Source organism: Camelus bactrianus, chromosome 7 (assembly GCF_048773025.1).
Source record: "Camelus bactrianus isolate YW-2024 breed Bactrian camel chromosome 7, ASM4877302v1, whole genome shotgun sequence".
NCBI lineage: Eukaryota > Metazoa > Chordata > Mammalia > Artiodactyla > Camelidae > Camelus > Camelus bactrianus.
The window spans coordinates 66,898,636-66,924,137 of NC_133545.1; the positions used below are offsets into that span (position 1 = coordinate 66,898,636).

The 25,502-nt window shown below is 40.6% G+C and overlaps 1 protein-coding gene and 1 long non-coding RNA gene across 3 annotated transcripts in view; one reads left to right on the forward strand and one right to left on the reverse strand.

The window, feature by feature from the left end:
* Positions 1–25,502, reverse strand: part of GRM3 (glutamate metabotropic receptor 3) — a 206,247-nt gene that overhangs the window by 89,268 nt on the left and 91,477 nt on the right. The gene's annotated exons all lie outside the window — the stretch shown is intronic.
* The window catches only part of LOC105062372 (uncharacterized), a 375,037-nt gene that overhangs the window by 21,943 nt on the left and 327,592 nt on the right, over positions 1–25,502 (forward strand). Inside the window, exons 7-10 of one of the 2 annotated variants that reach the window (XR_012508248.1) lie at positions 913–1,085; positions 2,133–2,283; positions 5,289–5,430; positions 7,459–7,594. This is a non-coding gene — a long non-coding RNA (uncharacterized LOC105062372). Of the gene's footprint in view, positions 1–912; positions 1,086–2,132; positions 2,284–5,288; positions 5,431–7,458; positions 7,595–23,583; positions 23,721–25,502 lie in introns of those variants that run through there. The other variant, XR_006721904.2, reaches the window with a different exon arrangement.

The following is a 25,502-nucleotide window of genomic DNA, read 5'->3' on the forward strand; positions in this document are numbered from 1 at the left end:
CGGCCAGGGTCAGGCAACTCTTGACAAGGCTGTCACATTTAAGGGATTGCAGTCAGTGAGTACGAGTGCTGGGGTTGGCACAGTCCATTGTAGCTAAGGACGCTTCCGTAAGTCAAGCTTCTTTTTACATTACAGGCTAGACCACATGCATCTTGTAGGAATCGGGCACAGCCCTGCTGTGGGGATCATGCTTTTGAGAGGAGGCTGGGGTCTTCCCAGGGACTTTTCTAAAATCCTAGTGTGGAGCTGTCTTGTTACATGCACACATAACCCAGTAGACCTACTGTTGCACTCCTGACACCCAGCTCCCTAGCACCAGAGCAAACACTGGTTGGCACACTCACTCTGCTTGCCCACCCCTCTCCCCTAGATGAGGTGAGTTTATCATAGTCAGAGTCAGGTGAGAGAAGGCAAAGTAGGGACTCCTGGAGCACGGGTGCCCGCTCTTGTGTGTGTGGTCAGGTGTGCCTGTCTGCTCCTCTGCTTTGTGCTTGATTGTGTGCTGGTGATGTTTAATGAAGGAGCGGGTCTCTCCTGGCTGCTCCTGGACTCAATCAGGATGCCCGAAAGACATACCACCAGTGCGATCTCAGATATGTTAGGGAATGTTGACAATCTGAGTGGTGTCCCATTGGAAGAAGTACTCTATCTAAGATATAATCTTAATTGCTGTTCAGGATGCTTATCTCTAGGCCCATCCATGTTACAGCAGATGGCATTATATCATTGTTTTATCTGGCTGAGTAGTATTCCATTGTGTATATATATCACAGTCACTGTGCTGTACACCAGAGACTAATACAACATTGTAAATAGACTATACTTCAATTAAAAATTTTTAAAATATTATTTAAGGGGGAATAAAGAACACCTATCTCCTGTTAATCTATACCGACCTCTCCCTGTGTCTAGCTTGAAGAATGGACTTCTTCATGCTCCATGATCTTGAACCAGACTAGCTCTGATATCTTCCTGTTACCATGCCCCTCAGCTCCATCGCACCTCTACCCTCCATCGCACCTCTACCCTCAAACCTTATGCTTCAGTCATTTGAGCTGTGGTCACTTCAAAGGACACCTTGGCTGGTGAGGACCCCTTGCTTCTGTGCATGTTTTCCCCTTTGTTAGGAATGACCTTCTACACCGTTTGTCTGGTAAACACCTGCTCAGAATTTAAGACTCAACAGTCGCTACCAGGAAAGGCCAAGAATTTTATCCTACCTTCCATCCCCGGTCAAATCGTTTACCTCCTGCTTTGTGTTCAAGAGATATTGGCAGTTACTAATATTAATTCATATGTGTTTCCTTGTCTGCTCATGGGGAATACATGAAATGGCATAACATTTAGGATTTTTAAGTCTCAGGAAAAAAACAAATCTCAGCAAAAATATCCAGATGGGAACTAGTCCAGTGTTTGCTTTAACAATTTTGATATTTCTCCCTTCTCCTGTGAGCTGGCTTTAAAGCCCAGCTTTCCACAGGCTTTCTGTTCCTTTTGCACGAGGCAGTGCTGGGTGGTTTTCTGGAGACACACGAGTTGTCTGGGTTTGGTTTTGTTTTTTTAGGTGTGAACCTCTGCACTCACAGCTGCAGTGATTGGAATGCTCAGTGTTAATCCAGACCCTTTCTGGGAGAGCTGCCACAGGGCACCAGAAAACCTAATAATAATAATTTTTAAAGAGGTTGATACTGTAATGGAATTTTTTTTGGTTTCATACCAATTTCTGGTCTCTCTTTGATCTTTATGTTCAATTCCCTTTGAAGCAAAACTGCCGTGAAAGGCAAAAGACACTGTGATCATTATCACTAATGATAAAGAAGCAGAAATTAGCTCTATAAAATAATTGTTTTATGTGCCTGCTAAAAGAGAATAGTTAATTAAAAGAAGGTCATCAACACAGCCTTACCACGTATCTGTCAAAAATGTTATAGCGATCTCCTGAATATGAAGAAGGTTTGACTACTCAAAGAGTAAAGATGACTTTATCATTTATGGAAAACTTAATTCTCTTAAGAAAATGCTCTTATCCAAAGAGGACTTCAAATGAAACATCACATTAGACTGAAAGTAGTAATACGTGTCGGTCTGTTTCACAAGTAGAGTCTGCGTTTTGTTTATCTTTGTGTTTCCAGGACCTGGCATAGTATTTGCAATCCGGAAGAGATTCAACAAATATATGTTAAAGGAATGTGGACATCCATGATAATTATGTTTGCAATAATTGCTTGCAGTTATGCGTGACTCTTTACTATTTTATCTGTGGCAGAGAAAATGAGAATTAAGGTACAGAAATCAGTTGTTTTATTTCATTATCTACCTCATCATCCCAAATCATCTTCCTCTATTATGCTCTTTGATGTTAAGACTGCCAACACTAGAGCTACAGGAATTACTTTGCATGCACGCAGGAGGGAATGTTGCCTTTGTATTTGGGAGTTGTAGCTGACATGGGTTTGTATGAAGCCAAGAAAGATGCAGCCTCACATTGACCTACATTTACTTAAGTTTTCGGTCAAGAGAATACTAAATTAGGAACATGCATATATCCTATTCCAAAGCTTCAGAGGTGCATTCACTTATCAAATATTTATTGAACACGTACTTTGTCGGTGCTGATCCATGAACAAGATGCCCAGAATATAAACTTCAATCGTAAACAAATGAACATTACCCTTGCTGTCAAATAATTTAAATGTTTATATAGAGAATGATGGAAAAGTACTGTTCCTACTAATGATCTCCAACACTTGTGAAGATCTTTAAGTTTATCATGGGTTTCCTTTGACATGGTAATTATTATTAAGCTCTTGATTCAAAAAGCAATTCATTACATATTACATATATTATATACGTTTAAAAATTAGATATTCAGAACTGAAAAAGCAAGGTGACTAACAACAATGTCATGTAAAATAGTTTTCCTTTAAGCCCTTTGACAGGGCATCTTTAAGTAACAATGTCGTCTTAGAAAATTATCAATTAAAAATCAACTAGAGTAATGTTTGAAAACACTGCCTCAATGTTTTCTTATTCACCTTTTCCTTAAAGCAGAATTTGAAATGATTAAGACTGTAGGGCCATGCATAATTTAAAAACACTTAGCATTATTTCAGATGAAGCCCTAAGAAACTGCAAAAACAGGAGATTAAAATTTAACATTGAAAAATAGACAAACATGCTTAATTCAAAGCAACTGTTTATCTCTGTGTAACAGCTTATCTGATTGTGGGAAAGGGCACCCACCGCTTCTTTTCAGGTTCCTTCCATTGTAAATCAGCCAGTGGCACATTCTCCGGATAAGCAGGCTCCCTACTGCAGCCACATTCAAATGCAGCCAGAGAATTGCAGCTCTGCCCTCAAAGTTCTCCATTCAGGGATGATGACTGATGTGTTGATCATAAACAAGCATGTGTAGCCCTCTCTGTAGACAACCTGCTCACCAATGTTTTATTAATTGGTGCATTAATGCAATCTCTGGGGTTTACTGTGAATATAACCCTTGGAAGGTGTGGGCAGGAAGCATTTCTAGACTCTGCATATGCTAATGGGTCTCTTCATTCCTCTCTTGACTTTGCCCAGGGACTTAGTGTCAATAATGAAATCCAGTTTGACTCAACAAATAAATTGTTTATCCAGGGGAGCTGTAATGCCAGGAACCATGCTCACTCTTCCCTAGAAATGAACCCTTGAGTTGCTGAAGGGCTTTTGAGTGTACTCAAAGCCTGCACACCCAACCGATCTAGAGAAAATTTTGGGTCAGTGCTAGCATGTGCGATTTGACTATATATTTGATTATAAAGTTTTCAGCTGCCAGAATTATAGGCAATAAGAGACATGGCCTTTGTTCTGAGGCTGCCGTTTTCAGTTGGGTAAACAGAGACTGTCGCCGTACTGGTGTTTTTAACAGTGGGATGTATCATTGCACAATTCTACTTCTTTTATTCTTGCTACACAACAAAAGTCTCTTATTCCAGAAACCTTTAAGAAATTACTATGAATAGCTGACTATTTAAAATCCAACCCTTTTTTAGTAGATCTAGCTTAAAATTCTTATTCCTTTTAGCTTTCTGCATTTTTCCAGTTGTAAAGTGGTCTGATTCCATTTGCTCAATTCCCATATACTATGTGCTGTGTTTATTATGATGATCATATTTTGTTTTACATTTATTTGTATAGTTCTGTGTAAATGAAATTTAACAATTGGAAGTTGTTCTTTTTCTGCTTATTAGACTGTAAGCTACTGGATATTAAGTTCAATGCCTTAGATGTTGTTGCATTTTCCACAGTGCTTCAAATACAGCGTGGCCAAGTGATAGAATTCCAAACAGCATGTGAGTTTTTGAGAGATTGATCAGTAGGTTGGAAAAGTGATTTGGAAATTTCATTCAGAGAATAAAGAAGATAGCTGAAAAGACCTATTCAAAAAAAAAATGATTTTAGAGTAGGTCATGATTCAACTTTGAAAAAGAAATTTGGCCTGAATAGCTCTGATCTTTCCTTTGGCTTTAATTTGCTGATTTTTAAGGAAAAAATAAAGTGAAATCTGAGAAGTTGAGAGCACTTGGAGAAATTAGAGAGACTAAGTTTAAGGCACGCATTGCTGGTCTGAGAGAGATTAGGAGGAATGGAAGGCAACACACCAAATAACAGGTTATATACTATGACAGCATGAATGTCAAGGCTGAAGCATGCAGGCCAGGCCTGTGTGTTAAGATTTGAAGTTGGGGAGGAGAGTTCTGCTTTCTCTCAAATTTCTCTAGTTTGAGGAAGCTTGAAACCTCACAATAACTATGAAATTTCAAACAACCAAAAAATTAGAATTGATCAGACCCTCCCCTATGAGCCTGTTTTATGCATAGAGAAGGTAAAAGAAACCCAGGGCTCTATGTGACTACATTGATGAGGGGGACACTGCCAGCTGGGATGATGGAGCCAGGAAGAGATGTGGATGATGCCCAAAGGAGGCGCGCCCACTGCACTAAATGGCCTTGGACAGCCCTCCCCACCCCACAAAAAATCATATCTCCAATTTCCTTTTTCTTCTGAATTTAAAGGGAAGTATCTTTATGAGGTAGGCAAACATTGACAATTATGCTAAACTTTGGTCCTTAGGGTAATTGCTAAACAATAGTACCAAGTTGGTTTGGGCACTCAACATATATTACATTATAGATTTATCCACTTCCTTTCAAAATACATCTTTATTTTTCTAAATACCAAAGTTTCAATATTTTTCTGTGTGTTTCTGTGTGTATGTTGCTATTTCAGCTTTTTTTTTCATCCTCCAGTTTCCTAACCTCATTACGAAGCCTTGGGATGGGAGCCTCCGCAAACTCCCTGCAGTCTGCTTTTGTCCTCTTCCTCTTCGAAGCTGCCAAGTCTAACAGAAGTTACAAGTTTGTCAGCGTGATCAGAGAGCACAGAAACCAGGTTTGTCAAAAGCTGTCCCTCCAGCTCTGGACAAAATGGTGAAGGGGAAGAAATGAAGAGAACATTTTTAACTATTGGCGATATGATGCGTCAGGTGGATACTATTAGTAATGTCCCGCGTGTATACTGTCCTTCCTTCCGAGTGATGTCAAAGTATTTTGCGCAGTGAGTTAACTCTTACTGCTTCCCGGTGAGAGAGAATTACATTGTTTATTGCCGAGTAGAAAGAGAGGGGAGAAGTAATGCAAATTGTTCAAGGTAGTAATGAAAAGTAAATATAGAATTAGGATTAAAAAGACTTTTATCATTATTTTCCAATCAAGTATTACCGAAGAGAATGCCTCTCACACGTTTCCACAAAAATATCGCCTCCATCTATCCAGTTCTCCTGGGTATATTAGTGGTTAAATGTTCGAAACAGCACCATCTTTGACTTATGTTAAATGAACTCTTTAGAATATCTGTAGCCAGCTTGTGCTTCTGGCCATGTCATAGTAACTGGTATTAGACTTGCCCTCCTACTGAAAATGGCTATGAAACTGCACAAAGCATACAATGCAAACTATGATCTTTGAGAGAAAGAAACACAGAAGGGATGTGCCCTGATTACCCTATGAATTCGCCAGCATTTTGCCTGGGAGCGCTTTTCTGCCACGGCTCAGTGGCAGTCTTGTTGACCTCGAGAGGCAGAGATTAGCGTCCTTGGCTTTCAAAGTGGTTGCAGTTTGCAGGGCAGACAGCTGTGTGGAAATGGTGAACATAAGATTTTGTGGTGCAAGGGTTAGGCCTGCTATGCACAGGGTGAGACTCAGTGAGGCCTGGCAGAGCTCATTTGCCTGCAACAGGGTTGAGAGAGAGAAGTGTTTATCAGAGGTCATTCATATAGAGAGAGATCAGAGTTCCCACCCAGCTGGAGTAGAGAGACCACACTAAGCATTATTGTACTTTTAATTAAATTCCTAGGAAAGTTACCCTCTATGAGTAAGGACCAAGCTCTGGAGTAAGGGGACTGCCTTAGGACTACATCCAAAATAGACCTGCCTTAGCAAAGAATAAAATGAAACTTAACAAAACTAAAATGATCCGCAGTTCTCTAATTACCTGCTAAGGTAAAACAGAAAATTCTTAAAGGACAATGACACCATTGAGCCTGCCTACAATGTAATTCTGCAATAACCAGTATACAACCCAAAACTGCTTGATGTGTGAGAAAACAGGAAAATGTGATCTGAGGTGAAGAGAGAAAGCAGTCCTGAAATGATCCACATTCTGAAATTAGATAAGAACTTTAAATAGCCTATTATAAAGACAAATTTGTTCAAAGACTTAAAGAAATGAAGAAATGGATGAGGAGTCTTAGCAGAGAATGGAAACTTTGAAAAAAAACTGCAGAAATTTTAGAACTCAAAAGTAAATATCTAAAATATGTAATTATCTAGTAAATATCTAAAATAGAAATTTCACTGGGTGTGTGTGTGAGGGGCACAACAGACGAGAGGGCAAAATAGTCAGTAAACTCAAAGACAGATGAAAAGATATTATCCAATCTGACCTAATAGGAAAAAAAAAACCATTGAAAAAAATTGACTGAAGCTTCAGAGTTCTTTTGAATAGTAAGTGGTCTGACATATGTATAATCTGAGTTTCAGAAGTAGAGAAGGAAAAAAAAAAAAAACTTGAGTAAATAGTAGCCTGAAATTCCCCCAATTTGGTCATAAAACATAAGATTACAAAATCAAGAAGCTCAGCAAACCCTAAGCAGGATAAATACAAATAAAACCGTATGTAGGCAAATCACAGCCGAGCTGATAAAAGTAAAAATAAAGGGAAAACTTTGAAAACAGAGTCAAGCAGCACATACTTGTGGGTAACTGTGTGGATGAGGGATCACTTTCATCAGAAACCACTTGGCCATAACCCAATGGAATCTTTAAAGTTCTGGGGAAAAACTGGTCAAGCATCCCCAAATTCTGTTTCTAGTTAAAATATACTTCAAGAATGAAGGTGAAATAAAACTTTTTTTTCCAGGAAACTAAAATGGAGAGATTTCATTGCCAGCAGGCTTCCTCTGTGAGGCATGCTAAAGGAATTACTTCAGAGGAAGAGGAAATGGCACCAGATGGAAAATCAAATCTACAGGAAGGAATGAAGAGCACCTGAAATGGTAAGCATGTGGTTTAAACAGAGGAGTGTCTGGTATTGTGTTTGATGAGTTGATAAAAATTATATTTGTCACAATTTAAAAATGGTAAGAAAAGGTGTGTTCCACTACTGTTTTGTCTATTTTATAGTCTGATTTTACTTCTCTCTGTGTGTATATGTTTGCATTTATCCTAGATCTCAGTAGTTGAAAACCTTTTTGCACCTTCCCGAGTCCTGCTAAGAGAACAACCTCCTAATTCAAAGGCCATGCTTATGAATGTAGCCGACTGCACGTTCTTTTTTATGATATAGCTGCTAATAGATTCAGTCAAGGCTGAAACCCCGCTGGTACACACTGGTCTAGTTGTACTAGTTGTTAAAATATTGAAATACTTTCATCTAGTTGGTGAATAGTCAGTCTACCATGCCCTTGGAATGTTCCTCCACTTTCCTGGCTGCCCTGGTTCCTCCTTTGGTATATCTCCACCATCTTCCTCAATTTCCATATGGCCCAGCTAGAAAAGTGTTAAATTCTGGTGGAATAGGGTCTTTAGTTTCCAGCTCCAAGGGATATGGTTGGTATTCATGTTCATAACTTGATTCCAGTTGTTAAACCTTTTTGATCAGCACCCCTGAATTGACTTGCTGAATAAGATATTGGACATTTGGGGAAAGTTTCAGTTTTAAGCGAAATTCTCATCAGCTAGAACAAAATTGGATTTTCTCTTGCAGTTTGACTGATTAGCATCCATTTCCAACTTTCCTGAAAACTATACCGCAATTTTCCTTTGTGAACCGACACTTATGTTCATAAGGCAAGGTGAATTCATTCCTGGCTTACTAGGTGGTTTGTGACTCACATGAATAACAACAGTGTGATACGTTCCTGGCCACAGCAAATGGTTCCAGAATGAGCCTGTGACCAAATCATTGCCAACCAGGGTGAATTTGAGAACATTTTTTTAGAACCATCAGGAGAAATACATCCTCTTTCTGTCAGGATGACTTAAAGGAATGACTGTAATCCCGGAGCTGCTGGCAGCCATCTTAGCACCATGAGACAAGAGCCTGTCTGAGATGCAAAGCCAACAGATAGAGGAATAGTGAGACCTGACAATATTGTATGTGCTGTATAATCCAGCTAAGATTTCCCAGTTATGTGGGATAATAAATTCCTCTTTGCTTATGTCAGTTTGAAAATCTGTTTTATGTCACTTTTCATTAAATGATTCCTGAATAGAATCTCTCCTCTTTTCCCATCTTCCTTCCGTTAAAGATACTAAAATCTATTGAGCCCCTCCTCTGTGCCAGAAAATATAATTAATGTCCTACGTAGATTATTTTATTTAACACTGTGACTTTCCTCCTACCCAGTTATACCCTTTCATTGATGCCTGATGCTGTCCTGCATCTCAGATGGCTCCAGGATTTGTGATGGTTCCCATTGTGTTACCCTATTTATGACGGATTTTCCTAGAAATGCAGCTTCTCCACAAAGTCGTCCATTCCTCATACTCTCACCAGAATTCCTGTTTTCTCAGTTCTCTTACTTATCACAAATACAATCAGCTGATATATTAAACCCTCAGTTTTTAGCACATTAATGCAAGTTATTTTGTTACCTATTTAGGGATGGTCATGTTTTTAAATGGGCCAAAACATTGGCTTAAGAAAAGAGAAACATTTTTCATCATGGAACTTTAGATACCTCAGTGTACAGATAATGAAGTTTCAGGGCCTAATTAATATTCTTCAAGTTATAGCAGTTACGAGTCCCCTACTCACATGGATACAACTTGTATATATATTAGGCCCAGAGAGTTTGTGGGCTTGAGCTAATTAACATGAAATAGGCAATTAAATGTTACTGTTATTAAAAGTTATTAAATTATCTCCAACTCTTCTGGTCACTGACATGACTTTAAAACATATTTTCTCCTTTCTTGTTGAACATTTTGGGAAAATTTATTGGTGTGCTTTATTCGGCTGGTATGAGCTCTCAGGAGCCAATCAGGCATATTTCTTCCCAAGTCTGTGTTCAGCAATGTCATGTGGATAGCTTCAAACTGGCCATGGTGGGAGTATTTACAGTGCAAAAATCAGCAAACATTAATCACCTTCACAAGTCCCGAACATTAGTCCCTTCATAAGTCCCAAAGATCTAGTTTTCAAACATTTACCAGTGCACTGCTGGTAGTAAATTTAACAATCTGGTGGTAAAGTCCATTCCTGGAGAATCAAATAGGAAGAGCCTGGGAAAGCAATGTAGCACAGTGCCTTAGGTTAGTGTTTTTCTAACTGCAGATCACAAGCTATTCATGTCATGAACTACATTTCATGAATTGTAATGAATATCTTAGAAGGAAACAGAAGAGTTAAAAATATAATAGAGAATATCGAAACACTGATTTAAGACACATGGTAAGTGTGAATATTACTTTCTGAAACTTTTTGTGGTATATATTTATGTGTGGATGCGTGCATGTTCTGGGTTATAGTGTAAAATAATTTCTTCCTGGGTCACAGTTAAAAAATAAAGTTTGAAAGCCACCATTTTATGTCATAGGCTCAGTAGACAGACACATGTTTGAACCGACTTCATGACTTTGGCGTATGGTCAGTTCTCTGTGCCTCGTTTTCCATGTGGGTTAAATGGAGGCAATGTTAGCACCTGTGTCGTGAAGTTGCTTTAGGATTAAGTGAGATAATGAATGACATTAGCTCGTTAACTGTTAGTTACCTAATCAGAGTTTGTGGCGGTGAGGATAATTGTCACTGGCTGCAGTGGAACTGGGGAATGTTCTGGACTCTCCATATAATCACCTCTAGTTCAGAGCCACTGTTGCTCCAGGATTGAATAATTTGAACTTCTTGGTCTTTATTCCTTTAGTGAACTGAACCAGTTGCTGCTAATCCTGTTACATCCTTTCTTTCTCCTTGTCATCTTGGGGGATTGCTGTCTGAAAGATGCAAGGTGAGACCTAACTTCTAGAGTGTCCAGTAAATTCTAGATTGTTCAGTGTTTATGGATGCTAAGGACCATAAAGTGCCAGTAGAAGAAGACGGAAAGTGACCACTTACGAAAAAGATGCTAGGTGCTCACAGAAAATGGATTTATTTTGCTTCTTCAGAAAAAACCTGTTTTCATTCCTTCTCCCTCGATCCGATCCTCTCCTCTCATAGTGAGTTTTATTGAGAGGGGTCTGGGCACCTCTTATTCCGAGTCAGTCCGGACTAGTACCTTAACTGACTTGTATGCCAAGAGCAGGTATTTACTAAGATTCTGCCAGCGAAACTATCTTGATTTTCACTATCTCAGTGCATTAGGGGCATCAGCTATGGAAGGTTTGGACCCTTGAGGCTGGAACAATGATCATTCTTTAAATTCCACAGCACCTGCTGTGCTTGTGCCAGCAAGTCCACACTGCCCTCTGCCCGCTTATCCGGTCCCTACATGCATTTCGGGGAGAACTGGCCCCTCCCTCTTAGCACACATCCACTCATGGGATGCTCCCACATACAGCTGTAGCTCAACTCATAGCTTTCCAACTAGCAGGACTCACATGTCTCTTGTATAGCTTGAACTTTCAAACTGGTTCTGACACCCTTAATCTGTGTTTTAAAAAAGACAAAGCATAACACAAAGTTCTCACATAACACAACCTCAAGCTTTGCTTCCCTGTCCTTATATTACACCCAAGTTATCAGCATGAAGTTGTGGCATTCTAATATTACACAAAGCCCCACTTCCCCAGGCAGTATAGGGAGGGCAAGACCCAAAAGCTCACATCTTGTGTGAATCTGCTTATATAAAAGCCCAGATCAAGCAAACGTCTTCACTGAAAGTCAGGATGGATCTCGCTGTTGGGGCTGTGGGAAGTTTGTGACTGGAAGGAAGCACCAGGCTGCTTCTTGAGTGCTGGTAACTTTCTGTTTATTGATTTGGGCTCTTGCTTCATGGCGGGTGTTCCCTTTGTAAAGTTTCATCAAGCTGCACAATTATGACGGGTGCACAGTTACGATGGATGAAGCGTATGTATGTTACACTTGAATGAAAATTTAAAAAGAATAAGGAAAGCTGAAGTGAAAAAGAAGGCGAACACGGCTGGGTATTTTTAAAATGGCTTTATATGACAAATTGGCCACAGGGGTATTGACAGAAACTTGCAGTTGTGGGCTTATTGACAACACTAGCCCTGATGAGAGAATCCCTTAATGCCTGGTGAGAGGCCCTGGTGTAAATTGAGGTGCCTTACTCCACTGCAAGTGAGGATTGGCCATGCAGAGAGAGGCCTCCTTCTCATTATACTAGGAAGCCAGGCACTGTGTTTTCCTTCCTGTATTTAAGCAGAAACCAGGGATCAGAGCAATTGACACACACACCAGTCGCACACCGTCTGATAGTTGGTACCTGTGACTTAACAGCTCGGGCTGGATGGGACTAGAAAGGTGAAAAGCGAGCTCCAATTAGAGGAGCCAAACTTCAGGATCATTCTGAAGCAACTGAGGCTTTCGCAGTTGGAGTTCTGAAAAGTAAATGGAATTCATCTTTGGCTTTATTTTGTCCCAGTGTTCGAGATATTCTTGAACTTAAAAAAGAAATCAGTGATTGCATCTATCATGTGCCAGGCTCTCTGGTGGGCTCTGATGATACAAGGGTGAGTGGGACAGCATCCCTGCTAAATGCAGTAAAAATGTGGCCTCTTGGGACCATGATAACCATCAAAAGTTAACTACGAAATGTAACCCAGATTTATTTTGGCAGAGCATTACCATGTGCCAGACCTGAGGAGGACCCTCACTGCCATCAGTGTTGGCTTCTCCCACACAGGTTGGGACGGGCAAACAATATGGCAGAGTTCCAAGGGCTTTCCAGAGTCAGTTCATCTTTGAGTGTGAGCACCCTGCCCTCTGTGATGCCTGGTGCCGTTTTAGACCACGAGGAAACATGCCCGCGGAGGCCAACTCACTGGCCCACGATCAAAACATCAGTAGGCAGCAGTCCTTAGACTATCTGCAGACATCTGCTTCTGTTACCTTCCTTCTGCTCCATGTTTCTGGTTACAATGGGCTTTCATATTTTAAAAGGTCACAGATAATGGTAGAGCAAGTTGATTTTAATTATCCTTCTCATCCTGTCTTTTAGGTGCACATTGTTTTCTCTCTACTCAAGCCTTGGCCACATCCTGCTTGCCGTTTTGATCACAGGAGCTCCAAACTTGACTTTCTTTTCTGTTACTACTGTTAGATAACATCCATCTTCTGCTGATTTGGTTTCTGACTGTGCAGCCTTCTTCCGTTTGGATTTCACACACATCTCTTTTTTCCACTTTAGTCTATTCAAGATAACTGCTCTAAACGGATATTTTTTACCAGTGGTCACATGAACAGATTCAAACACCTCTTGTCACTCTAAATTTATTCTTAGCATCACTGGTTGCAATCACTTTACCCATTCACTTCTTTTCTCTTCTCTTATACAGCCCGTTTTCTTTAGCTCCTAGGAAACACCAACCTAACATTTGATGCTTTCTCTTGTCCTTCTTAACCCGGCATAGTTTTCTAAACCTGGACAAGTAATTCACTGGGTAGCTTGTGGGACTAGTAAAGTCTGCCTCATTTGATTTGTTCCAGTTGCATTATTCTAGAGAACACATGTGTCACCTGTTTGGTTATAGTGTGTACTGCAAAAGCATGCTGCTGGTCATAAAGTAAACTGTGTAATGCCCTACCTGGCAAGATTTTCACAAACCAGTTATCAGAGCTAGACTTAGGAGAGCCAGCAGCTCTGTGTAGGGTAGTATGTTCTCTCCCTGGGATGGGTGATGTGTTGCCAGGCAACACCAAGCATGTATGCCCAAAATATTTGTTGATTAAATAAATGAATATTTTCTTCTTTGTTTCACACTTTACAATAGATCATTGTTTTGCTTTTTGCTAGATCTTTCATTCTTGAGCAGAAAAAGTAAATAACATTTTGGGGAGCTTATATGTAAGTTGTGCTCCTTTACTCTTCCCAAGGTTTCTGTTGTACAGAGATGAGTAAGGCTGACTTAGGGGCAGATTTAAGTATTACTTGCTCAGGACTCCTCAATCACCAAGCAGTGGAACAGGTCTCTCTCATTCCCAGTTCTTTGGCCTTCCTTTTATGACTCCCTGCCTCTGAGAATTGTGTCCAAACATCCCAGAGCACAAATAGAGCGTGACATGTAAGGCACCTTCAAGTGGCCTGAGTGTCTTCCCGGTGCTTCTCTTCCCTTGAACACACTTGTGTTCACTTCACTTAAAATCCTCAAGTATTATTGCCTCAAAAATATTTTGTTGCAAGTATGTTGTGTTTCCGGAGACCCTTTCCTCTAGGCCATGACTCTTAGACATGATCCTAATAGGGAGGGGACCTTTGAACATGAAGTTGTTTCCGCACCTGGCACCCATTAGCCTTCCCACCAGGGCCATCTTTGGAGAAACTCTCCAGATGTTTCTTTAACTCGTGACTTAGCGCAACACATTTACACCTTGCTGTTTCGTGTACATATTGAGTAATAACCTTGGGGGCTTTCAAAAGCCCTGAGCTGCAATTCCTGTTAGCAATTCCTGCAAGATTATCCCAGGGGTGTGGATGCTGAACTCGCCAAGCATCCCCTCCACGGCCTGCCAGTGACCCAGTTCACAGCGAGAGAGCTGCCGCTTTCTGCGGTCTGTGGCGGGGCACACAGATGCTGCCCAAAGGATGGTATTTCACCTGACGCCCAGGAGAAGACTGAATGCCTAGGGAAAGCAGACTTTCTTCAAACACATTATTTCATCATTAGTTCAAAAACTGGTAGTGGTAGTAAGAATTATAAAATGAACTCTTGATTTTATTGATGAGAAAGAGCACCTTTAGTTAAAACTGCACAAAGAATGAGCACCTGGAGTTCCTGTGTTCCAATATTACTGACATTGCATGGACTTTACATGAAAGCTCTTGCTGGAACATTAGCATCTGAGTGTGTTCAATGATGTTTGAATGCTGATTGAAACAAATTCTTAAACCTTTGCCCTCTAGTATTTTTCTGGAATGTATTATTTGAGCTGCAAAATGTAACATGGAAGAGTCAAGAACAATGTCGTATTGCAGATGTGGGTGAGCCAAAAGAAGATAAGGGTTCCTTGCAGGGCGGGAGACGGGGTTGAGTTAATTCTCTGACAACAGTAAACAGCAGGACAGTAGCCTAATTCTATGAAAAATTTCACGGTATTTCTCTTAGTGCACTAGCCCCACTGTTCCTTTCCCCAAACAGCCAACATCCTTGGCATCACAATTAAATCTGTGTTCTTGTTCTTAAAATGTGAGTGTAGATTATAAAATGTTTTGACAGAAAAGCCTTAGAAATATTCCATGCTGACCTTTGATCCTCTCAAATTTCATACGAAAAATCTGAGTACTATTGGGTAAAGGGATTCCTGTTTTAGGGTCTTGCTTTAAACTTAGTTAAGGGCTCTTGACCTGGATACAGTCTGGTGTGCGGGGGGTGCCTGTTTGTCAATATCTGTGTATGTTGAACACCTCTGGTTTCTTCAAATATATTTTCTTCCTGCAGATAGTGTCCTGTTACTTTCTCCCAAATGACTTGGAATTCTTGCTGGTATTTTCCTTCTGTTAGACAATGTTGTCCCTTCCTGAGAGGGCAGTTGGTTAAAGAGAGTCAGGGAGACTAGCGTGGGTGAGTCAAGGCAGAAAAAGAGGTATTCCATTGTTTAGTCCCAGAGATTGATGGCAGCAAGCGGGGGTGGGGTGGGGGGGGGGACATAAAAGGTGCTTTGAGAACAGTGGTGCAAAATGTGAAAGGTTAAAACAAAAGCAAAATAATAGGTGTATCCACAGGGTGTCTCCTGCCAGGTGGGGTAGGGGATGTGAGGAAGAATGTTTCCTTGAGAAAGGCAACTACTTCAGTCTACTGAGCTTTTGAGAAAGGAGACGTTAACCACAGGGTGATAGGAAAAACAGCAGTGGAGAGTGTGCAACAGCAGAACGTTAACTGTTCTCTCGCACAAACATTAGCTCCAGGCTGCGCTGTTTAGTGGGGTGTAAAATCACAATTAACAGAGCAAGGGTTTTGTAAGTGAGCCGAAGCTGCTTCAAATTACATCCTGCTATTAGCAGCTTTTAGAACGACCACGTTGCACAACTCCGTGTTCACTGGACTATGAGATGGTCTTGAAGAAATCATTAATAAAAATGGTTGATTATAGTTACCCTTACTGTGTTGATAGTTTAGACCTTGATCATTTAGGATGCTGGCCAGTATGGGATGCTGAAGCAGGAAATGGGTTGAGGAGAATTGGTGACCAGAGCTGATGGTACCAGTATATCCCAACCGAGTCTCCCTGAGGTTTTCATTGATCTATTGCATATTTCTGCTGAGATTATACCTGGACTCTCTTGAATGTGGTTTAGGCTCAAACTCTTCAATACCTAATGTATAAAATAATGAGTGGAAGCTCAGAGAACACAGCTAAACTATCAGGAAAAAGAGGCTTTGATTTATGGAGAAGATTAAAGATCTTAAATATCACAATTGCCCATGTAAAAGCTTTTTCAGGAAATAAAATAACCTCATAGAAAATATGACCTAAAATATAAAAAATAAATCCTGTCAATTGTCTTCTAAAATAACGGCTTTAAAATCCTTTTTTACCCCTAAGATATTAGAAGGCCCATTATCATTTCTGTTTTGATACATATTAGGGAGGGTTTAGACGCCATAAAGGAGAGCACATTTTATGGATAAAACCTTGTTGTGTTGAATGTACTGAAACGTAGTTATGCTGATGTGACAGCTAAGTATTCATCACGTGAGTCACAGATGCCTGCTTAAATTTTTCTCAGGGTAATTGGATGTGTAATGGAATCATCGACACTTATATGTGGAAGCGAACTTATAAAAGGTTTCTTCCAGCTCTTTCAAGGACCGGGAGCAGCGAGCAGTCTCGTATACCTGATTAAATCACTTGAAATCAGAGCCAACCCTAGAACTAAGTTTATGAGTCCAAAGTCCTCTGAGCATGTTGTCTGCATTGAAAGGAGTCAGTGGTCTTCAGTCTACTCAATCTGCAGAATGAGTACAGAGTTAACACTAGTACCTGAAGTCCATATGAGACACTTGGCTTCTTTTAATTGTTGTCAGGCCAAAGTTGGTGATGTTTGCCAACACTGTTATTCAAAGAAGCTGATTCCAAATGGTGCACTTTACCTGGGAATCACTAAAAATACCCTTGGATCTCTGTCCAATATTTCTTTTGAGTCAAGTGATAGAAGCCTTATGAAATCAGCTTTTGTGATTTGGGCCTCAGCAAATGCAACAGCTAAGGATGCATCCTGACTTAGAAGGTGAAACAAAGGTGATGAAGGCCGTGGCTGGACTCTGATGAGTTGTGTGACCTTGGACAGTCTCTGAGCTTTGGTTTTCCAGCCTGTAGAACCAAGGGGTTGGGCTGAATGATCCAAGTATTCTCTACCTTGGACATTTTGTTTTGTATTCCAAGTTCAGTGTTGACAAGTATTTCTGGAATTCTAGCAGTCTATTTCATGTTACAGCACTTCTGTCTCTTCTCAAATCCAGCATAGACTTCTACTGAAGTCATTCAAAAATACATATTTTTCTGTACTTGGCGGACCCTCTACTAGTCATGTATTTGGTTTGATTTCCCAGGGTTGGGGTACGTGAGGCCTATCCTGCCATTCTTTGTCATTTGTCCACTCCCCGTACCCACCAAGGTTGGAACACAAACAAATTAGTCATAAAATAAAGATAAGAGAGCCAGCCGAGGAAAACATTAGAAAAGTATGCTGAGGAACTCAATACTTTTGAAAGGTGTTTAACGTTTGATGCTGACCTAGAAGAAGTTTTGTATTTTTGGCAATGTTAGAAGAAAAGGAAGGGAGAAAAAAATGAAAAATAATTATTAAGGACCTACCTTAAGTATGGGAATAGGCTTATTCATATAGTTCTAATTTGGTCCTCTCCATTATTCAGTCATCTCAACCAAGATTAATCAATGCACTTCCATGCCAGGCACTCAAGATAGAGAGGTGAATGGGACAGATACAGTCTTTATCCTTAGGGAGCCACTTAATCAGGTAAATATTTTATCTTCAGCTTTGCACAGAAGAAGTTCCTGTGCTTTTGTAAAACTATAGATTTCTTTGAAAAACACTGGAAATATGACCACTGTTTAAAGAATTCCTCCTGGCCAAGAATGATAAAAAAAAAAATGGATATGCATAGATTTTACTATAATGATGACATAGCAGATTTTGTCCAAAATACTGTCACTCTGAAGGTCCAATTTCTCAGTCTCATAAGTTCTTGATGAGCAGCTCTGCAGGAAGGCATTCATGTCCTGTTGGAACTGGAGGCACAGCGAGGCCACGTGACTTCTCCAAGGCCATAGAGTGAGGTGGCAGGAAGCCCTAGATCCAAGGTACCTGAGGGTGTCTGGGGAAGGTTTCTGGTTATGTCGTTTTCACCTTCCTGACTGTTGAGTCAGATTTTCTCATGTACAAGTTTCCAGATTCGGTGTTCTAAACCTAAGCCTGCCTTCTCCAAGGTAGGCCAGTGATAAAAAGAGAGAGGCCTTTCTCTCTATCCTTTGGCCAATGCCCCATTCCACCCCAGCAGCCTGCTGTGAATAATTAGATAAAGCACACCTCCCACTGCCCTCAGGGGCTTTGGGCTCACCTGCCAAGTCAAATACACTTTATCTCAGTCAAGCATTGCCTGCCCCTCTGCTGTGGCCGAACGCCCAGGCAGTTTACTGCTATTTAACAAAGCCAACTGGAGAAGAAAATGACCCAAATGCCAGCACTGGGAGAGTTATGAGATGGAAAGGAAATTTCCATGAGGTAAAATATGCAAATGAAAAAGCCTGGCTTTTCTTCTCAACATAAACCAGCCACTTATAGCCCTGGGCTATAAAATGCCAAGACAGCCAATGGGCCCAGATTGGGCCACAGCACAGGGAACCAGCTGGCTAGGAGTCCAAGGGCCTGGACATGAGGAATACAGCAGAGCCCATTTCTGCTTCTGTTGGTCACCATTCATACACTTACAAGGGTGCTTTTGGGGCATCTTTTGTAAGGCACGTCTTGTTCTGTGCAGTAGAGCATCTATCTCTGCATTTGTTTTGGTTGCCATGATGGAATTCTTGTAAGTTCCTCCGTAGCACATTCAGCTCCTTATTATCAGTATGTGCACCAGGATGCTGCCACACACGGTGGGAGTTTGACTCTTACTCATTCACCCCTTTGTGTTGCAGCCACGGGAATGGGAGGTTGGCAGCTTCTCTGATGCTCTGGTAGAAACTCATGGCAAGTGGTCTGTTGGGGAGTCTTTGCTACTCCTTCTGAGCCTTATGCTTCCGGGGGCAACACTTCTTGGTGGTGGGAAGTTCCTCATGATCTCCATTGCAGAACTGAATAACAGTGGAGCCCTCTGCAATTTTTTCAGGGACCCAGCATGTCTGGGAGAGATGCCCACATTACATTAGGCTTCCAGAGAGGGTGAACGTTTCTGGCTCCAGATGTCTGCTGTTACCCTCCTTGAAGAAAAGCTTTAGCATTCTCGAACGTGATTTTAATCAACTCTTTGTGTCTCAGTTTTCTCATCTGTGAGATAATGCTGAGAACACTCACCTCCCAACGTCGTTTGTGAACGTAATAACCATGAGGCTGTGCTCATGAGTGGGCTCTGTAAATTATAAATACCTTACTTGTAAGATATTCTGTCATTCTATCAGCCAGCATCCTTCTTGAGAAATTGCATATGGAAGTGGTATGGGTCAGACTTGAAATTAATTAGCACATTAGTGCACGTATGATGGATTTGGAGGAGGTGCTGAACACTCCCTTCTCACCCACAGAGATCCTGCTGCTCAGCCTCTTACTAAGTCTGCAGTTCACTGCAGATTGACTCTGTACACCCATGAGTCTCTTATTATGATGTGTATTCGACTGGCAAGAGGAATATCACATACTTTTTTTTTCAATAAATAGAGGACATCTTAAGTACATCGGAGTGAATGGCTGCTATAAAAGTTCTAAAAACAAGCATCATCAACCTTGTCATTTGTCCCTGGTCACAGGGTTAAGGTGTGGTCAGGGTTGTAGATTGAATCTCAGAATAAGAACAATACATGGAGTTTCAAAGGGTAAGAAATATGAGATGCTAACACTGTTTTTGACAGAAAGAGAATAATGAAGGAGCATTCAACCTCTATACGTTCTCTTCACTTTATTGTCGTTTTCTTCAGGGAATATGATTTTCTGAATCATCAAGGTGCATCTCTGTGTGCGGCGAGGGAGAGAATGTACGCATTACAGATGGTGGTAACTTGGGACAGAGCACCTGCCTTTCCATTTTCTCTCAAAAATTTTCTTATTCCAAGCCCAAAGCAGAAACTTATATTTGAATCTTTTTGTTGCTTTCATTTTCCATCACCTGACATTAAAACCTACTCAGAGAGAGACTTTGACATTATTCATCTTTTTGCATGAAACATGCAGTGTTTTATTATTTACATCTTCAAAATGATGAAGCCATATAGCATAGGATAGTGAGAAAGTCCTCGCTTCGTAATCAGACAGACTTGGGTTGCAGTTGTGGCTGTATGGGTTATCAGCTCTGTGACTTTTGGCAAGTTTTTTGTTTTTTGTTTTTTTACATTTCTGAGCTTCAGACTCCTCATCTGGAAAGGGGAGATGATAATATTGACCTGTGATTATTCTCAGCATGTTTAGATAACGTAATACATTCAAAATGCGTGGCATAGAGTAGATTCCCCCAATGTGCTGGCAGTGTAGAAATTTACAGCTGTAGAAGTGGAGAGACGTCATGGAGAAGAAACAGCTCAACTCTCCAGGCCTGTAAAACTCTTTCCCTAGAGCTCTTTGGAAAGCTCACCTTTATTTGCAATCTATTTCCCTTTGGGGGTGGAATTCACTTAGAATCCTTCACTCGAAGAAATCTTTGCTCAAAACCCTTCAGTGGCTCAGCTTCCTACCGAAGCATGTCGAAACTCTCCTGCTTGATTTTCAGGTTCTTTTTACTTTTGTATACCGTACCTCTCCAGCCCGGTTTCTTTCCATCCTTCACTTGTGATCGTCACACATCGTCTCTCTTATTCATTAATGTGGCAGATTGCACTTCTCAAAGACATCTCTGGTCCCACATGCTCTTCCAGGACCTTCCACTCTCTCCTCAAGAGGCGGAGTCTATTTTCCACCCCATTGAAACTGAGCAGAACTTTGTGACTTTCTTGTGGATGGAATGAGGTGGGACTGCCAGCTGCTATGTGACCTAGTGACCCTGGGTTGTAAAAAGTGGTAAGACTTGCTGCCCCTGCTGCTTGCTTTCTGTAGGGATGCTCCCCTTTAGAGCCTGGACACTTTGCTGTGAAGCAGCAGAGAGCCACATGGAGAGGCCATGGGTAAGAGTTCCAGTTGGCAGCATTTCACTGGGGTCCCAGCAGACAGCCAGGCTCCTCTACCAGACATTTGTGGACAAGATTATTTCAGCCCCTAGTCTTGAGCTGCCCCAGATCTGATGAGTGGAAGAGAGGGGAGTTGCCTCCACCAAGCTTTAGCAAAATTGCAGAGTCATGAGGAAAATTAATGTCATCATCTTAAGCCATTAAGTTTTGGGTGGTTTACTCCTCAGCAATAGAACCAGAACAACTTAAGAGTACTGCTTCCCATTTATATTTAAAGGTTTGGGGGGTAAAAGTCCTGTCTCCTCTGTTCTTTATTTGGAGGACAAATCAGTGCCAGGTACACAATACAACAAAAATGGTTCTTAATGATCATCTAATTCAGTAATTCCAGAGCTGAATTTTGGAAAATAGATGTCCTGTGCTTTATTTTTTGTGATTCTAATGAAAAGGCTCTGGGGTGGTGCCCAGAAATACAGTTAAAAGTCTTCTGATGAGTATCCTGATTTGGAAACCACTGATATAGTTTACACTTCTGAACTCAAAGGTGCACAAATAGACCCAGAAGTGGGAATTAACTAGTCTTAGGTAGCAAAGCAAATGAGCGGAGCTGAAATTGGAACTCAACTCTGCTGTCCCTCCCACTGGCTCATCTTTGGAAATATCTTTCTTTGTAAATTACTCAACATAGTTGGCTAGAAATATTAACTGGCTTCCTGTACTACCTATTCTTCAGAGTAACTCTGTAATACATTTATCTCTGCCCCATAACACAATCTCTGTTTTTTCAAGTGCATGAAATGTTTCCATGCTTTCACAAGGTCTGGGTGAAAAAGGTCTGGAAAACACAGCAGGAGGGGGAAAATGGTGTGATAGAGATGCCTGTTTTCTCTTTGCGTGACTGCCAAGGTCAAGCCAAACATATACATATGTTTCTGCCTTCATCTGCCTGCAAAGGTTGAATTAGACATGAGCTGGACAGGCTGATCTCTACATCTCCAGCTGACATGCTCACAATGTGCCAAAGAATAGAGCACCGCAGGGACAAATGGGATGAAGTGAAAATCATTTCCATCGCCCTGGGAGGAAGATGACAGATCAATCAGGGCAGGTTCTGGATGAATGAAGTCAATGAGTTGGAAGTCCTTGTAAAGGACTTCTCTCTGCTTTTCCAACTCTTCAGCCAGTTATAAGATTGATTTTTTTTTTTAATAACCCAAGAATTTTCAAGAGTGTTTTGCTTCATTGATATCAACACTAGCCTGCTTCTGCAATAATTTGACATTTGAATCTTGAGTTATTTCTTGAAATTTCCATATGGACTTAAAAAAAATTCAGTTGGGTTTTGATTTAGAAACTTTCCTCTAAAACTTGATTTTGGATAGGCAGAGATTTTAAAAAATATTCTACTTAGGTCTTATTTTATGTTTTTCACTGGCAACAAAGCTTGCTGTTTGGGAAATTTTCTTTTGTCAAAAATTCTTGCTTTTTCACTATATATAAAAATAGATTTTAAAAGTTTCTTTTGTATAGCATAAGGAACTATGTTCAATATCTTGTAATAACCTTTAATGAAAAAAAATAGGAAAACGGATATATGTCTGTGTATGCATGACTGGGACATTGTGCTGTACACCAGAAATTGACACATTGTAATTGACTGTACTTCAATTTTTTAAAAAAGTAATCTAGTATAGAAGTCGAAAAAAAAAAATTCTTGGTTTTTAAATGGACTTGGTGGCCATTTTTGAACCAACACAGTATTACTCTGAAATACTTTATCTCATCTTCTGCTCCCCACTCTTGATTTTCCAGGTTAAGAAAGCCTGAGTTACCCCCAGAATGAGTTACTCTAAGGACAGGTTGTATTTACTTTTCCCTCCTCAAAATGGAAGCTAGACTAATAGAATGGTTATCAGGTCTCATTAATTGCTTCTCCTGTTGTTACTCATGTCACAATTAGGAAATTTTCTTTTTTCTCCCCAGCTGGTACAGTTTTTCATTTATTTTTGGTTTTCTAGTCTTCCTAATTTACATTTGGTTGCTTTATTCCTCCTGGCTTGTAAATTTTCTCATTTACGTTTGGTTTGCTTAAATTTGATTATTCCTGTGGACATTTTTTTGAGGTTTGTATGTTTTGTTTTTGGTGTTAATTTGAACTTAAATAATAATAGCAACTATTTTTGAATGCTCACAATTGTGTCAGGCACATTTTATTAATACAAATGTTATTTTGTTTAATCTGCACAATTTCTTGGTGAACTAGATGGTATTATTATTCCCATTTTAGAGATGAAGAAAGTGAAGAAAGAAATGAAGATATGTAAGTTCCCAAAGAACACAAAACTGGTAGAAAGGGTTTAATCATATACTGTTGTTCCGTAGGTAATAAATCTCCTTTTCCTGTATTCTGTGTGTACTTTTGGCTCTGACTTTGGGTTAAGGTTCAACAGGTGTATTTAGTTTGTCTTAGTTTAATAGTTACCCAATTGACCATGATCAGAATCACTTGGAGGGCTTGTTAAAACACTAATTGCCAGGCTCCGCCCACAGAGTTTCTATTTAAGGGGGTCTGGCTTGGGCTCTGAATTTGAGTTTTCAACAAGTTTCCAGCTGACGTTGACGTCCTGGTCTGGGACTGCTCTTTGAGAAGCGCTGGTTTCGTTCTTTCCCTTCAGGTAAAGTTAAGAGCCTTCTACTTTATAATTCCGTCTAAATGTGGCAAGTTGGTATCTAGAAATATCTATATCTATATCTATATCTATATCTATATCTATATCTATATCTATCTCCCTTGAAAAATGCAGGTTTGAACTCTGAGTCCACTTATATGAAGATATTTTTCAGGAGTAAATAACTACAGTGCTGCATGGTCTTGGCTTGCTGAATTTGCTTACAGTGTATACAGAGACTATAAATTATACATGGATTAACCCCTGCATTGATCAAGGGTTAACTGTAAAAATCAGTCAATTTAGGAATTCTTTTTCTTGTTCTTTTTTTGCCTCCTGGAAGACAGAATTATACATGGTTGATGATTTTTTCTTTTACCTTTCCCAAGATGGCTGTGTTTAGTTTCTGGCTGAAGCTGTTTCCTCAGGCTTAAGTGATGCCTGTGGCCGAACGCGCTCCTAAGCCTGGGGGTGCGGATCCCTCCGTGCCTGGGGATCCCTCCGTGCCTGGGGTTGGGCACAGGCAGCAGCCCACACTTCAAGAGAAGTACCTAATCCCGGTGCGTCCAGAACTACAGGCTGCTGCTCTGTAGGCTTAGCCATTTTCCAGCCCTTTCATTATGGTCCTTACTTATGGCAGACATTTATGGGTAGCGTGGGTCTCATTCCACTACGAAGTGATGATTCACCAAAGTCTTTCTAGTCTTTGCTTTCAGTTCATTGATGGTTCTCACTGCCGGCAGTCAGTTTTTCACAGAGCCGGCTAATCTTATATTGCCTTTACGTTTGGTCTGTTGGTAGAACTTTGAATTGATGGCAGTTAAATGATTTCTTATGTGAAGTGTTCCGGGGAGATGTGAGAGGACCAGGGAGACAAGAGGATCCTGGGAGTTCCATTTACAAGGTGTATGAGTGGGAAGAGCAACATTAGAATAAGCAGTAGGTGAAGACGCCCAAAGGGCATCTCAGAATGAAAAGGCCCAGATGTACCTCCCCTGCTGTTCACCTACAGCTCCACCATCTGATAAATGTAGGCTCAGGAAATAATAGGATTTAAATGCTAGGAACGTTCTGTAACTCTGAGGATGTGCATGATGTTCTAGGCTACTTGTAGTGTCATGGATCATGCAATTATAAGGCATTTGGATTGGCGAGTTCAGAAACCTTCCAGTGCACCCCAGTGCATCAAGAAGCGACTAGATTCAGAATGAAAATGAGTTATGCTTTGACGCTTATGAAGTATGTGATCTTGGGCAAGTCATTTAACCTCTCTGAGTGTCAGTTTCCTCATACACAAAATGAGGAAAAGATTGTCTCTTCACGGGAGAGTCGTAAAGATGAAATAAAGTTAAGTGTGATAATCTCTTGAAGAGCAATGTCTGGCTTTGTATTTGACTTTCAAGTTCTGTCATAACATGATACAGTGAATTCAGCTTTGGATCTCACATTCTCAAGAGTGACCTCTGCCCCAGTCAGACTGGTTTCCTCACAGGGCCATGAACGTGGAACTCTCTTCTCGTTGACTTTGCTAAAAAAAATCCATGCATTTTACTTGCTGAGCCAAAAATGTGTGGATTTGGCATCTTCCAGCATAGTTTCATTTTCTGTTCTTTCTGGGAGCAGAGGAGTCAGTGGAGGGGGGGGGGGGATGACTGTAAAAATTGAGTCAGTGTGAAATCATTCCATCACTAGTCCCCGACCCTCTATTCTCAGTTCATCCCCGTGGTGGCTGCTGAGCATCATAAAGAAAGAAATATATGGCTCCTTCCTGCCCTTAGCTCCTTGCCA